At 44.0% G+C, this 16865-nt stretch overlaps 1 protein-coding gene across 1 annotated transcript in view; it reads right to left on the reverse strand.

The window, feature by feature from the left end:
• dcc (DCC netrin 1 receptor) overlaps window positions 1–16865 on the reverse strand; it is a 358534-nt gene that overhangs the window by 232340 nt on the left and 109329 nt on the right. The gene's annotated exons all lie outside the window — the stretch shown is intronic.

Consider the following 16865-nt stretch of genomic DNA (forward strand, 5'->3'; position numbering starts at 1 on the left):
GTTACAGCATGATTTAATGGTTGAAAAGTAAACAATGTTGATTTAGAGAGGTTAGACGTCTTAACTCTGGGCCTTCAATCCAGCTTCCAGTCCTGGACTTTAATCTACACTGGACATATACTGTCACACCTAGCAATGATTACAAAGTCAAATGTTAAATGTTTGTGGACACCCCATCTAATGAATGCATTCAGCTACTTAAAGTTGCACCCATTGCTGACACAGATGTGCAAAGGCACACATACAGCTTCTCTAGTCCCTGTAAAGAAGAACTGCCAATAGAATAGGACTCTCTAGAGCAGATGAACATGAACTTATCCCAAAGCACTGGTTGGAGCACCACCACTCCCGAGGACATAGTCCCACTGCTCCACACCTCAATGCTGGGGGGCTTGATACCCCAGAGTCAGATGAGTGGGGATTTCTGATGGCATAGTGTATGAGTGAGTGTCCCAATACTTTTGTCCATATCATTGCATTTTTGGACTACTTCTATTTGTCTGTAATGGTCCCTAATGTTGTCATATGGCGATAAAAAAGGGCAGAATGGGGCTCATGATGTTTTCTCATGGTAGCAGTGCCTGGCTGCAGTCGTAACACCTGTGAGCATTAAATCATGTCAAAACAGCATTTTTATATGAACACAGGCGTTTCTTTGAGTTACTCAGTGTACAGAGCGAACACTAATGCGCCCCGGATCTCAGCAAAATGAGAACACCCGCGTTTGAAGTATCCCTGGAGTACGACTGCGTTTGCTCCTAGAATACCCTTTCTCTTTGTTCCTAATTTTCACTCAGACTGCTTTTGCGTCATCCCCAGGCCTATCTAGGCATGCACAACTCTAACTGTTCATGATCAAACAACCAGTGGTTGGTGTGAATAAATAATAAGCTATTTGGTGTGCAATGACAAGCACACAAAAGACACCCTGGGTCTTATAATGTGATACAGAGGTGCCAAACCATGCTCCCAGATCTCCCACCCCACGTGGAGTTTAATTCCAACCACAAAATAACACGTGCGAGTTAGTGAATATAGGCATCCAACAGAGACTGAGCAGAATATTGAATCAGCTAACCACTGAAAGAGGTAAACAAAAAGAGTGGGTAGCCTGTAGCTCACTCATCGCACCAGTTAGGCCAAATTTCACTAATTTCCTCTAAATGTAGATTAGCCTAGACAGCTTAATTGCCATAAGTTTGCCATAAGTCTAAATGATCCCACAACAACATGAAAACATAAAGACCCCCGGTGAGCAAGACAGAGGCGACCGATGCAGGGCAAACTGCCTCCAAGCTGGAGCAAGAAACATTGGGAGGGGCTAAGACAAAGAGGCTCACAAGAGGGACCCATCCTCCTATTGATAAAATCACTGAACCACCTCATAAGTTGTGCAGCTACTGCTTAGGTGTGCAGCATAATCATTATATAGTGTAATTAATATCATCATAATAGAGATGGTAAGAATAATGAGAGTAATGATGGTTAATGGTGGTGTTATTAATACTGTATGACACACTGCAACCTATAAACACGGACAACAGCAGAGCAAACAGTAATAGCAGCCACAGTTATGGTGCTTTTGTCTATTATTATAGATAGCAGTATGGCTTATTAGCTACATATATGCTGATTCAGGCCCCATCCACACATATCCAGAAGTTTTTAAAAGGTTTTGGTCTGTTTTGGCCTCCCGTCCAAACGAAAACACCGGTTTTGGTCGCTGAAAACTGAGCTTTTCATAAATGAAAACCCTGCAGAGACTGAAAACTCAGTGTTGTCGTGTGGACGGGGAAATGAAGGCCTGGATTTTTATAAAAACTGATGGTATTAGCACTTGATAAGATAATATAAGATAATCCTTGATTAGTCCTACAGTGGGGAAATTCTCAGTGTCACAGCAGAAAGGGATAGCAAGACACTCAGATGCAAAATGTAGATAATCAATAGATTATTATTATATATATATATATATATATATATATATATATATATATATATATTACCATTATAGATTACCAATAAATAAACAATATAAATAATAGAAGTAAAAAGGGGGGGCGGGGTTATTGCACATTGTATTTTTACATTGAGGGACCTCTATTCCCTGAAAATGTGTGTGTAGTTTAAGGGGTCACACTTGGGGTGAAGCAGGCTGATGTTTATAAAATGATGATTATAAAATGAAATAAACACATTAAACATGTCAGATCTGCTTGAAATATCAAAAAACATCTAATTCTATGTTACACTTTACGTTCTCCACCTGAAAACTGAAGCAACATGGTCAGTCCACGTGGTGACGCCTGTTCTAAACTTTGCCCAGTGTACAAACCATCTTTTTCAGGTTCTCTTAATCTTTCAATGCCGTGGGTCTTTGGAAACTTTAAAAAAAAAACCTGCTTTGCAGCCGAGGCAGAATCTGCTGCAGCCCCAATAGTTTATAAGACTGTAGCTTTGGATGGAGCTGACAGGACTGGAGCCAGAAACGGCCGACCTCGTGAAAACGTTACTTAGTGGTAATGAGGAAAATAATGTTAAAACGTTGCGTCGGCTTAAAATATTAATGTCGTTGCATTTGCAGCGTCAATGCCATCAACTAATTGCATCAGCCCTATCTATTACCATCATATTTTACAAACTCTAGGACTGGAAACAGGAATGAAGGTCTGGATTTGAAGTCGAAATGTCTTCAGATCGCAAGTTTGCTGATTTGTGATGCCACACTTATCCAGGATGCTTACCAGAAGTGTGTTGATGTCTCAAGCAGCTGTGACAAGTGTGAAGATAGCCTTTGGTGATAATAGACCTCAATGCAACGGATTGGCCACCTAGTGTTGCTGATTCCAAACTCCAGGGCCGAAAACTTCCAGATTTGAGGAGCTCTGACCTCCGAGCAGTTGTGTCAGTAAGCTAGGTCAAATTTAGCATGAAATTCAAAGTGTGTCCACGTCTCAAGCAGCTTTCGAGGACACGAGTGTGAAGCCAACTATTGAAGCGCTGTGGCTAAACTGTTTAATGTGTTTATTTCAATTACCCAGAGTCAACAAGCCGACTACAAGAACGGCTTTGACTGCGCAGAGCAAATAACACGCTCCCCTCGCTCCTCCAACGCCAGCCGCCAATGTTAGCTCAGCAGGTTCTGGATTACCTTCTCCCGCACGTAATGATCTCCCTCAGCTTGGAGGTCACAGGACAGCGCCGGCTCCATAGCGGAGTAAGGAGTGTGGTAAAGTACGAGTGGAAGAATGCGGCAGAAGGCAGCGATTCAAATGCTAATGCACAGCTGGGAACGACGGGTAATTTCACCCAGGCCTTTTGTCTTAACCTGCCGTGTGGAGATACTTCATCGCTGTACTGAGACAAAGGCTTTCTAGCACCTTGCTCGCGTTACAGAAGCGTTCCTGTGCTTTTGTGGCAGGAGAAGAGAGGAGAGGAGGGATGGATTTCATGACTTTAGCAGTTGTGAAAAGTGTCAACCCCCCGAAACGACTCCCGGGAAGCCACTTTCAAACCATCAAAAAAAAAAGAAACAAAACCTCCGGAGTCTTTTTCTGTCTCCTCGGCACTGCATCCCTATGGACGTCAGCGCTGCTCTGCGGGACGGCGAGTTAAAATAGAAGCTGTGTTTCAGACAAAAAGGGCCAAAGTGCCAGTGGGAGGAAAAGGAGTTAAGGGAAGAGAGGGATAGACAGTAGAGAGAGAGAGAGAGAGAGAGAGAGAGAGAGAGAGAGAGACAGGGTGCCTGGCGTCCTTTCTTTGACACCGGAAAGCACAATTGAAAAAAACTGCCTTTCGGTTTCCCTCGGCGACGGGGTAGATTTTAAATGCGATTCGCTGACAGGGCGTCTGAGGCAGCATGGGAAAAGAGCAGGCCTCTGACAGGCCGTCAGAGAGAGAGAGAGAGAGAGAAATAGAGAGAGGGCAGAGGGAGGGAGTCTGTTAAAGCAGGGGTTCCCAAACTTTTTCATGCTAAGACCCGTATGTAGAGGTGCTGTCAGAGGAACTGTGCTTTAAGAGGCAGCCATGGCCTGAGCAGGTCACCAGTTTGATCCCCTGGACTGGCAGGAATAGGAGGTGAGGGGTGGCTTTGAGCAAGGCTCCTAATCCTACGGTGTGAGGAGTCTTCCCACTGATCCAGGTGTGTGTGCTCACTGTAAAGGTCTGTTGATTCAAATGGGCGTCCGGTTCCCACAGAAGTCTCGCTGCCTCGCTGTCACCGAGATTCCCGAAAGAACAGACTCAAATAACTTGGACTGGATGGGACTCGCCACGGGAAGGGCATGACCTCCCAGCTCGGGAATACAATCCTAAATAGGTGCTGAGAGATTAAAGGCAGAGAGTGCCTCTTTGAGTGAGTCTCAGTGTCTCTCTTTCCTTTGATGCTAAAGAGGGCGGCATTTTGGGCGTTTCCCAATAGCAAAACCCTAAAGTACAGACTTGACCTGTCCTTCCAAACATAAGAGAAGGAACCTATGATCATTTGTGATGTCCTAGCTATTCCTCAATACTTCGCATCCCACTGATTTCACCAGCAACAAGCTGACATTTACTGTCTAAAGGTTGGAAGAGATTTACTGGCAGAGATTAAGCCTAGTCCTGGATTCTTGTTATCCTTTCAAGGGACTGGTCCAGGACTAGGCCTAATCCCAGTCCAGGAAGCCGATCCACGACTGAAAGAAGTCTGATTTGTATGTCGTTTTTCAGTGCTACACTTTTAAAAATAAAGGGTCCAAGAAGGGTTCCTTGGAGTGATACCACAGAGGAACCCAATCAATTGAGTGGTCCAGAGTGGTCCTCCTGAGGCAGGGTTCTGCAATTCCACACAATTCACAGTTGCACAGTTTGGTAGGTCCTCTATTCAAACAAGCCCTCCATACCTGGCAAACATGAACATTACCAGAGCTGTGCTAAACACCAGCCCTCCAGAAGTGTTAACTGAAGGTCTCTGTTTTACAGCATAGGTAGTGTACTAATACTGATACACGCAACAGGGGCAGTGGTGGCTCAGTGGTTAGAGCGCCAGGCTATCGATATCGAGCTGTTCTATCAATAACAGGGTTGTAGGTTTGATTCCCGGGTTTGGCAAGCTGCCGCTGTTGGGCGCTTGAGCAAGGCCCTTTACCCTCTCTGGGCGCTGGAGATTTTACCTTTTAGATGGTTTGGTAACTTTTATCAATAATTTATAAATAGTTCTGATCAGAGGAGGACGGGTCGGGTCCCCATTGTGAGTCTTGGTTCCTCCCAAGGTTTCTTCCTCCAGCTCTGAGGGGGTTTTTCCTTGCCACTGTCGCCGTTGGTTTGCTCACTGGGGGTCTTGGATCCTTCATGTCTTACGTTATTTATTTTTTCTTCTGTCTTTTATTAATTACTAATTATGTTACGCTGCTTTGTGACGACAACAGTTGTAAAAAGCTATACAAATAAATTTGACCTGACTTGACTTAACTGGTACTTACACACAGTATCGGTATCAACAACAAAGCTGAGAGCACCAATACCATTAAGCTTCCTGACGCCCTACATTTTAGTTTGCATGTTTTGAGAAACCAGTAAACGTTTAAACAACCAGTAAAAGCCAGTCATAAATAGCTATTACCATTAATCAGACATTTAATGAAACTTTTACTTTAGCATGTTTTCTTTCCATGTGGTCTTTTTTTGGTTCTGAAATCAAAAGTTGAGTTTTAGCAGCTTCTCTAAAACTCCACACATTAAAGTTTTTTTTTTTTTTTTACAGAGAAACATGAACCTGGATGTGATATTGCTGCATTAGCACTTTTTGTTTCTAAACTGGCAGCTCTGAACCCTTATAAATGTGCAGTTACGCAACCAGTAAACATGAAATACTATAAATATCAGGATTTATAGCCATCTATCGAGTATTTCAATCTGAGCTGGTATCGGTATCGTTACTCTGTATCGTGGTTGGTGTGGCGCAACAGATAACACCCCTACCTGCCACAGAGCTACCACACCATGTGGGAGACTGGGGTTCGGTTCCCAGTCTGGGTGACTATGCTGCGCTACACCAATAAGAGTCCTTGGGTAAGACTCCTAACACTACATTGGCCTGCCTCTGTAATACGAGTCACCTTGTAAGTTGCTCTGGATAAGAGCGTCAGTTAAATGCTGTAAATGTATCAGCAGATACTTTAAAATCTGGTATCGGAAAGGAAAACGTGGTATCAGTTAAGTGCACTTTCTGTTCTGAGAGGGTATAATAAAGCCAAAGTCTGTCATTTGGTATCATCACAGGTACAGCACATTTTAACCATGAGTGCTTGTATTGAAGTACTGAGTCACAGTACTTCAACTGAATCAGAGTACATCTAATTTGGTGCTTTTAAAGTAGATTCTGCAAGGTTACTGATATCCGGTAGAGCAGTGGTCACCAACCTAACTCCTTCCTCTACCTTCCAGCGGACTTGACTGCTAATATTAATGAGAGCACAAGCAGAAAGTGTTAAATAAGAAAACTGGTAAATAGGGCTGTGTATTGGCAAGAACCTGGTGATACTACAACTGTGGCCTGGAGGGCGCAAGTTCAAATCCCGAGCAATGCTGCTTTGACATCAGCAGCCGGAGTCTGACAGGGCACAATTGGCTGAGCTCTCTCCAGGTGGGTAGATGGCGCTCTCTCCCTCATCACGTTTTAGCAATGTTGGCTGACACAGGCATCTATCAGCTTGTGGGGTGGAGCTGTGGATCCGGCGTGTATTGAGTCCTTACCAATATGTCAATATCAACCCATTGATACCAATATACCATCTATGAATGCAAGAACACACATGAATCCCCAATGAGAAACACCTCTACTCTTGCGTTCTCCAAGTGCACTTCATGTGCTAATGGTTAAAGGTCACTTTAGGGTCAAGACTGAGGCCTAATGAGCTGATTTCTCCACATAGACTGGATTATGTAAGCTTCCATACACCGTGACCAGCCAGACAACCAACACACCACAAGAGCGAAACCCTCACCCCGTCACCAGCAAGTGATCACAGCCAACCTGAGCAACATCAGCAGACGTAATCTCTACTTCAGAGGATTCGGACTGTCTTTAAACTGCGCCCCTGGACGGACGGAGCTTTCAACGACCTTTCTACTCAGTGTGTGTGCGTACCTGAGTCTGAGTGTGTGTATGTGAGAGTGTGTGTGTGCTTGTTATGAAGTCATCAGCCTCTTTGCTGCATCTGCCCTTTGATATCATCTGATCTCTTTTATCTCTTCATTATGGGCTGTGTCGCCATGGTTACAGCTCCGTTCCGCTCCCTTATCGATCCTTGCGCTCAGCACACTGCCACTCTGCTGTATGCACACACACACACATACAGAAACACACACATAACTGCACACTGTCACTCTGTCCCTGCCCCTTAGCCTTCAGCTTATCTAGACAACTTCATCACTAGGGACCCCTCCTCCTATTAACCTGCTGCTGTACACACACACACACACACACATACCTTAACACATTCTCTTTCAAGCGTCCTCTGGGTGGGGCAGACGGCCCACCATCCACTGGTCCCAGAACCCTGCAGATACACTACTCATTCTTTTTGCCCACACACACAGTAGCCACTCTTGGGGTGTGGTGATTCACAAAAGTCAAACTTCGGTTTGATGCGATACGACGCAATGATGTCACACAGCAAACCTAAGGAGGGTCTGAAAATGGGCTTTATGCTAATGCCCTTATTACAGAGTAGATCCACCCTCAATACCACCTTTTCTGAAAGTCTACAGATATGCACGAAACTGTGGGCATACTACTAGAACCTACGAGGGCAGTGTAGCCAATAGTTTAAGCGGGCGGGGCATAGAACGGGGCCAGTCAGAGACAGTTGGTTGCTGTAGATTACTCTGGGTAGTTTGGGCTTGGTTGACTTGGAATGGATGATGTAGGTAAGGTTTGGTTGTGTGATTTGGGTTGAGTTGCATAACGTGAGCTGGGCTGGGAGATGTAGGTTGGGTTGAGTAATGTGAGATGTGTTGGGTGATGTAGGTCAGCTTGATGTGTTGGGTGATGTAGGTCATGTTGAGTAGTGTGAGACGTGTTGAAGATGTCGGTCGGGTTGAGTAGTTTTGGGAGATGTAGGTCACGTTGAGTAATGTGAAATATGTTGGGAGATGTAGGTCGGGTTGAGTAATGTGAAATATGTTGGGAGATGTAGGTTGGGTTGAGTATTGTGAAATATGTTGGGAGATGTAGGTCGGGTTGAGTAATGTGAAATATGTTGGGAGATGTAGGTTGGGTTGAGTATTGTGAAATATGTTGGGAGATGTAGGTCGGGTTGAGTATTGTGAAATATGTTGGGAGATGTAGGTCGGGTTGAGTAGTGTGAAATATGTTGGGAGATGTAGGTTGGGTTGAGTATTGTGAAATGTGTCTTGGGTGATTTAGGTTGGGTTGAATAGTGAGAGATGTGTTGGTTGCTGTAGGTCGGGTTAAGTAATGTGACGTGTTGGTGATGTAAGTCGGGTTAAGTTATGTGACGTGTTGTAGTTGAGTTGAGTGATGTAGGTCGGGTTGAGTAGTGTGAAATATGTTGGGAGATGTAGGTTGGGTTGAGTATTGTGAAATGTGTCTTGGGTGATTTAGGTTGGGTTGAATAGTGAGAGATGTGTTGGTTGCTGTAGGTCGGGTTAAGTAATGTGACGTGTTGGTGATGTAAGTCGGGTTAAGTTATGTGACGTGTTGTAGTTGAGTTGAGTGATGTAGGTCGGGTTGAGTAGTGTGAAATATGTTGGGAGATGTAGGTTGGGTTGAGTATTGTGAAATATGTTGGGTGATGTAGGTCGGGTTGAGTAATGTGAAATATGTTGGGAGATGTAGGTTGGGTTGAGTATTGTGAAATGTGTCTTGGGTGATTTAGGTTGGGTTGAATAGTGAGAGATGTGTTGGTTGCTGTAGGTCGGGTTAAGTAATGTGACGTGTTGTAGTTGAGTTGAGTGATGTAGGTTGGGTTGAGTAGCGTGAGTTGAGTTGGGTGATGTAGGTCGGGTTGAGTAGTGTGAGATGTGTTGGGTGATGCAGGTAAGGCTGTGTTGTCTGAGTTGTGTTGGTTGCTGTAGGTCGGGTTGAGTAGTGCTATTTGTGTTGGTTGCTGTGTATTACTATGGTTTTTTATAAGAGTTGATTGACATGTTAATGCTTTGTTTTTCCGTTAATCAACACATCAATGATAAATGTACAGTATTAGAGACTTTAAAAGGGATGTCTGATCTATACAGACTATAACAAAAATGAGACGTATTGATAATTTACTGTGCCGCAGTAATACACTTATACACATGCAGTCTCAAGCCATACATGCATGCACTTTCAAAGTAGTGGCAACCCAAGCTGAAACGTGCATTTGCATCTTAATGCACATGCCCTGGAATGCAGGAACTGTTTCATGCTGATTGTGTTCTAAGTGTCAATCCGTGAGATGAAATTCATTTCCACCTGCCTATCTCCCTCCATATCAGTATTCCACATTCGCTCTGTCTGTCTCGCCACCTGCCTTGCTCTCTCTGATGCTCTTCCTCCCTCTCTCCCTATCTCTCTCTCTCTCTCTCTCTCTTTCTTGGTGTCTTTAGCACACAGAGTGGTGGGGTTAAGCTGTGTGGTGTGTATTGGGTTAATCAGGTTGGGTACCTAAGGGTGAGTTAAGTGGTTGGTATGGATAATGTGGGATGGTTTTACTGTGGTGGGTGGAGTTAGGATGTTAGGTTGGGGGTTGGTGTGACTGATTTGAGTAATGTGAGGTTGGCTGGTTGATATGCATTGGTTGGTGTGTGTTAGGGTTTGTAGTTTGGTTCCGGTGGTTTGAGTTGGGATTATTGGTGTGGTCAGAGGTGGTGTAGGTTGGTTTGAGTGGTGTGAGTTGAGTTGGGTGATGTAGGTTGGGTTAAGTAGTGTAGGTTGCATTAGGTGATGTAGGTTGGGTTGAGTAGTGTGAGTTGAGTTAGGTGATGTAGGTTGGGTTGAGTAGTGTGAGTTGAGTTGGGTGATGTAGGTTGGGTTAAGTAGTGTAGGTTGCATTAGGTGATGTAGGTTGGGTTGAGTAGTGTGAGTTGAGTTGGGTGATGTAGGTTGGGTTGAGTAGTGTGAGTTGAGTTGGGTGATGTAGGTTGGGTTGAGTACTGTGAGTTGAGTTAGGTGATGTAGGTTGGGTTGAGTAGCGTGAGTTGAGTTGGGTGATGTAGGTTGGGTTAAGTAGTGTGAGTTGAGTTGGGTGATGTAGGTTGGGTTGAGTAGTGTGAGTTGAGTTGAGTGATGTAGGTTGGGTTGAGTAGTGTGAGTTGAGTTGGGTGATGTAGGTTGGGTTGAGTAGTGTGAGTTGAGTTGAGTGATGTAGGTTGGGTTGAGTAGCGTGAGTTGAGTTGGGTGATGTAGGTTGGGTTGAGTAGTGTGAGTTGAGTTGAGTGATGTAGGTTGGGTTGAGTAGCGTGAGTTGAGTTAGGTGATGTAGGTTGGGTTAAGTAGTGTGAGTTGAGTTGGGTGATGTAGGTTGGGTTGAGTAGTGTGAGTTGAGTTGAGTGATGTAGGTTGGGTTGAGTAGCGTGAGTTGAGTTGGGTGATGTAGGTTGGGTTGAGTAGTGTGAGTTGAGTTGGGTGATGTAGGTTGGGTTGAGTAGTGTGAGTTGAGTTAAGTGATGTAGGTTGGGTTGAGTAGTGTGAGTTGAGTTGGGTGATGTAGGTTGGGTTGAGTAGTGTGAGTTGAGTTGGGTGATGTAGGTTGGGTTGAGTAGTGTGAGTTGAGTTGGGTGAAGTAGGTTGGGTTGAGTAGTGTGAGTTGAGTTAAGTGATGTAGGTTGGGTTGAGTAGTGTGAGTTGAGTTGGGTGAAGTAGGTTGGGTTGAGTAGTGTGAGTTGAGTTAAGTGATGTAGGTTGGGTTGAGTAGTGTGAGTTGAGTTGGGTGATGTAGGTTGGGTTGAGTAGTGTGAGTTGAGTTGGGTGATGTAGGTTGGGTTGAGTAGTGTGAGTTGAGTTGGGTGATGTAGGTTGGGTTGAGTAGTGTGAGTTGAGTTGGGTGATGTAGGTTGGGTTGAGTAGTGTAAGTTGAGGTTGCATTGGGTGGTGTAGGTTTGGCTGCATAATGAGTTGGGTTGGTTGCTGTAGATTGCTCTAGGCAGTTTGGGCTTGGATGTCTAGGTTGACTTTGATTGGGTAGTATGGGCTGGGTGGAGTGAAGAGGGTTATACAGGTGATGTCGGGTGCATGAGCCTGCATGTTGGAGGTTCGGGTTAGTGATTTCGGGTTGTGGAAAGAATAGAGTAAAGGGTGAAGCTGAAGCCTTTATCTGCATCTGACAGACGCTCTTTATGTCAACACTGCCCCTCTCAGCAGCCTGCTGAGGACAAATACTTACGCCCACCCTTAAGCATCAGCATCATCTGTCCTGACTCCACCTGAAGCTCTGTTGTATGCACCATCGTTCCCTCAAGGTGGTTAAGGGTGCTTGTAGACGGCTTATGAATAAAATGTAGGTGAGACTGAACGCATCAAATCTAGGGGAGTGCTTTTAGTCTTATTATGGCAGAAACTCATGGTTGGCATTAGGCCGAGACAAAGTCAGACAAGGTCACTGTGACATAATTCAGAGCAGCCGGTGGATCAGGATAAAGATCAAGATGGAGGAGAAGATGGGCCAGAATCCACTGGGCCAAGACACTTTAATAGGACCCTCTGTGGGTTTGTGAAGTAGATGGAACAACTGAAGTGTTGCTCCTCTTCACATTTTAACAAATTCCCTAGAGGACAAATTCACTTGTAGAGGTGTTTCTCTGGACAGCTTTGTACCTGGGAACTTTTTGTGGCACCCAGATAAGGCATATCGCAGATTGCAACATCCCAACACACTACTAACGCTAAGCTCACTTAAACTGAGAGAGCTTCTGGGTTTGACATCCTAAAGAAAGACAATGACTTAGCACTTACAGTAAAACCTGCAGGTATTAATCGCTCATATTAAAGTACCTCCCCAGCTCCCATACAGCTGAATATGTCTGACCTTTGCAACCTAACCCACCTCAAAATCTTGCACTGTGTCCATAAGCCTGTTGAAAAAAATCTCTGTCCAGCAGAGTTGTTCATTAGTCATCATCAGACAATTAGCCATGCTTATGGCCACCCTATGGCATAGCTGGGATCCACCCAGACCTCAAGCTGTGATTGGGTGAGCTCCAGCGAAGAGTCCTGAGTGGCTACTGTGGCAAAGGTTTTAACCGAACAGCCCGCAGTGAGGATTATACCCACTCCTTCGGCGGTACGCGGACAGAACAGACGGTCGGTGGTTCTGGAGGGAACATCAAACAGGCAGGCAGACAGACCTGCCGTCTGGACACAGGAGTGTCCAGCTCTGAGAGGGTCAGCTGTCCAAAGCGGTCTGGTTTAAAGTCAGGGGCATTTGAGGTCTGCTGTTGCTTCGCAGACGAACCTCCTGCTGAACCCTGTAAGGAAGAATGACGAGGGAATGATTCTAAGAATCTGCTCCTCAGATTCGGCATGGAGTGGCGGCGGCGGCGGCGGCGGCGGCGGCAGCCCACCAGACCATTATGTCTTGTTATTTCATCAGTGCTCTTCCTCCCTCAAAGTTTCTCGGTCTAGAAGGAGTCAGGAGAACCTTTCAGTCTGAATAAAATCAGCCGAATTCAGACTCCGCTCTGCTATTCTGTTGAATAAGTGTAGTCCTCTGGCGGCACTGTAAATCATTAATTTTTAAATAAACCTCATTTAAATAATAATAGCATCAAGGCAGCCAAGAAAGAATGGCTTTAGCAGTGCTCCAGACTCAATTATTACAAATCAATCGCTGCCAACAAAGCTGGAGGCTGCTTCCAGTCTCCAGGCCTCTCCTGGTTGATTCTGAAGGAACTCCGAGGTGTCCTTGAGCCTTGTTTGCCCCCTTGGATGCCACCACTGAGACACAGGTGACCTCGACCGCATATCACCTACTCCTGAGCTGTGTGTCTGGGGAGGAGCCGAGGTCTGGGCAGGATCTGGCTCCGACCCAGCCGCCTCTACCCCTCCTCTTATTTTGCGAAGTCTTCTGAGGAAACAGAACCATGGCTGAGAATGCGGCTTCACCTTGGCAGGCGGCCACACGCTTCCTGGCACCAGTGGCGGTGCTTAGACCTCAGTGCAGATAAAGCGCGGTGAAGGCCTGATTATGTGAGGCACTTTTATCGAATTAGCCTGCCCTGAAAGGGGTGGCCCGCACAGCTCCCGACCCATGTCAACACCTCGCAGTTTAACTCAGTAATAACGTCTTCCCAGGCACAACTCACATTCGAGCGTGGCATCCGTCCACTGACTGCCAATAAAACAAACATGCTGAACTGTCTCTATAAAGCAAAACGAAGTGTAGCAGCATATCCAGATGTGCAGGCCAGACTGAGTCCAGGACATTATTAGGACTGAAAGAATGTGATTTGCACAGAGAATATGTGAATATGTGGAGAATTAGGATAAACAGTACTGCCCAATTACCCCAAATTAATCCACAACCTTAAACTTGCTTCTTTAATGTAGCACTGAGGCTACGAGGCTAATGTAGCCAAAAATTCATGGACGTTTATACTACACTTGTAGGTTGTGGGTCGGTAGACGCTCCAGATAGCCACATGTGTGTTCACCAATAAACATTTTAAAATATGTCCCATTTAAAAAATGGCCTAAATCAGTATACACCTGCATTCAGTTGTGGCAACATACTATTATTCATACAATAACAAGAACAGACAAGAAAGTTAATAATAATGATAATAATAACAATATGATAAAAAAAAAGCAAAAAATATTGTTTTGTAAAAAAGTCAAATATAGGAATTTAAATAAACTGTGACTGGCCTAGACTGAGATAAAATTATAACAATGATAGAAGTCCAATTAAAATACAGAAATACTATAATGATTTGACCGATATTTTCAACTGATATTTGATGCTAGAATTTTAAACTCTCTAAAATCTTGAATTTATTTTTTTTATAATTTACTGCATTTGTTACCCTCCACAAATTAAGAAATAAATAAATAAAAGCTTAAATTGTTTAAAAGGCCCATATTCTTCATGTTCCCCTGTATTTATGTTGCTCAATTTATGACATTTATGTGGTTTTATGAATAAAAAAAACAGTACATTTGAACATGGCTTGGATTCAGTCTTTAGAAATAAACATGCTGTATATGTAAAAAAGCTCTGTTCTAATTGGCTGCCCTGTATTATTCATTTAGAAAAAAAGCAATAAGTCCAGGTGGAGATACTTCCTATAACTTCAGTGTGAATGCTTAAGCAAAACTTGCAGTTTATTGTATGTAAATGTGTTGTTGTTTTTATTTTGTATTGGGCTGTTTTTGCAGATCCACTTCAATACATCGACGATTTCAATATTCAGTATTTTTCTGCACTTTAAAATAATTAAAAATTAAATATTAAATTAAACAAAATTAAATAAATTAGACAAAAAAAAGTGTGCTCAGACTGTTCTAGCACACTAAGGCACTGTCAACATGACCCGAGGACGGCTAGTTCGAGTTCCAGGACAAAGTCGTGCTGCCTGCCATCAGCAACCGAAGCCCAAGAGAGCACAACTGGCCCTCCTTTACTTCAGTGTGATGTTGCTCATGACGAGTGTGTGTTGGTTAGATATACAGCTGGCACAGCACTCACGGATGGCGTACAAGCTCTTATTACTTGCCATCTCCATTAGCTTTACTCTCAGCACATCAAAACACACCACTGCATATCCAATGTTTTTTGGCTACAAAGGGCAAACTATGGAAATTTGATCCTTCCCTACGATATTCCCTTAAGTCCTAATCCTTCTGCTAGCATCAGCTCAGCGGTTCCCTCACTAAAGCAGGGCTGATTCAAGACTGTCAGGCAATAATGAAGCACAGGGGTGGTTGTGGGCTTCTGGCCCAACAATGATGAGCCTGCTGAGTGGGGTCAGATCACTGCAGGCTCCCGGAGGGAGCCAGGTGGAGCTCAGGACGGCACTGGTCCCATCTGGCTCACGGACACCAGCTGTGCCACCATAAACCTGTACCTCAGATGGGGCTTTGCACTGGAAACGACTGCACACGCACACACACACACACATACATACACATGCATATGTACACACACTGCTCACTTATTATACCTCTCAGCTTCATTACTAAGTCATGCCGCACCTCCGAAGGCAAGCTGAACACAGAAACACACGGCAGCATAATGAATAAGCACAAGCATCAGCACAAAGTCGGTAATAATTCATCGCCAGCATTTCAAGGCGTTTCGTGCGAGCTTAGCGGGTCGGAGATGTTTCTTTTAGGTGTAGAAATAAAGACGCGCTCGCTTCAGGGCCTGCCACAGCTAACCAGCTATTCCCTTTTGCTCTACCCCCATTCTCTCTCTCTCTCTTTTTTTTTCAGAAGAAGAGAAGGATGACTGGCCACTGATGAGAAATCCATACGCGGTAAGCTGTGTCTAAGCACATTTTCAGAGGGATGGTGAAAGTGCCGGTGCCGGCGTGTCCTCGCAAGGGGCTTCTCTTCATCATAGTACTGAGGAAACACACTCACACCCGTACAGAGCCAGGAGAGGTGATAGCTGAGCTGATCCGGTGTGTTTTGCTCTGATAGCCGTAACGGAGACCAACACACACACTGTATCACACTCATCCAGCCTGCAGCTACGGAATGATAAGGATGGACAGATTTCCTTACTGTACTGAGGAAGAATCTGGGACTTGACCGATATATTGTGATGAGAAAATCCACATATTTATAGGCAAAAACCCCAATAAAGCTTCATTGTATCACTTCACGGGTAAGCTCCGCCCCCTTGCTGCTAATATAGCCATATTAGGAGGATTATTATTAGTTCAGCTGTGAATATTCCTTATGAAATAAATAAACCAGATTGATGACGCAAAAGTGGTAATTCGGACCTCTCCAGTCCACAATGCAAAGTACACTTCATAAACAGCTGAAGTTATAAGGGGTGTTTCACCCCAGACTGCTTTTTGAATGAGAAATAATACAAGACAGCCAATCAGAACAGGCTGTTTACATGTGACATGTGACAAAAGTCACGCAAATCTACAAAACTGCAACTTTACAGGAGAAGGATAAAATTATCCTTACTTACCATGGAAGTCAATATAAAAGTAATTGATCCCGTGTCATTTTGGAGAATTTCTATTGGTCCGTCATGAAATTGACATCTGACATGGTGTAAAGAACGACTGCCAGATTCACGTTACATGGAAAAGTCAAATATGGCAAAAAAAGTAAAAGAGTTTAATATATATAATTAAATAATTTAATATATTTATTAGGACATTTAGTTAAAAAGGGTTTGTATTTCAAATAAAAATAGTTTGGATACAGACATGTAAGAAGAATTTACCACTGATTTGGGCACAAAAACCCAAACAAGGGTCATAAGTTGACCCCAGGGATCCAAACTGACATGACAAATGTAGGCTATGGGCCCTGAAAGTCCTTAAAGTCCTCAGAATTCCAGAATTTGCACCACTTTACAGTACTAAGCTCCACCCCCTTGCTGCTAATATAGTCATATTAGGAAGATTATTATTAGTTCAGCTGTTTACTGCTGAAAAACTATGAATATTCCTTGCTTTTATGAAATGAATAAACCAGATTGATGATGCAAATCAGTGGTAAATCGGACCTCTCCAGTCCACACTGCAAAGTACACTTCATAAACAGCTGAAGTTATAAGGGGTGTTTCACCCCAGACTGAGAATGAGAAATAATACAAGACACACATAATACAAACTAACATGACCAATGTAAGCTAATGTAAGTCCTTAAATTCCTCAGAATTCCAGAATTTGCACCCCTTTACAGTACTAAGCTTGGC

The sequence above is a fragment of the Salminus brasiliensis genome, chromosome 1 (assembly GCF_030463535.1).
Source record: "Salminus brasiliensis chromosome 1, fSalBra1.hap2, whole genome shotgun sequence".
Taxonomy (NCBI): Eukaryota; Metazoa; Chordata; class Actinopteri; order Characiformes; family Bryconidae; genus Salminus; species Salminus brasiliensis.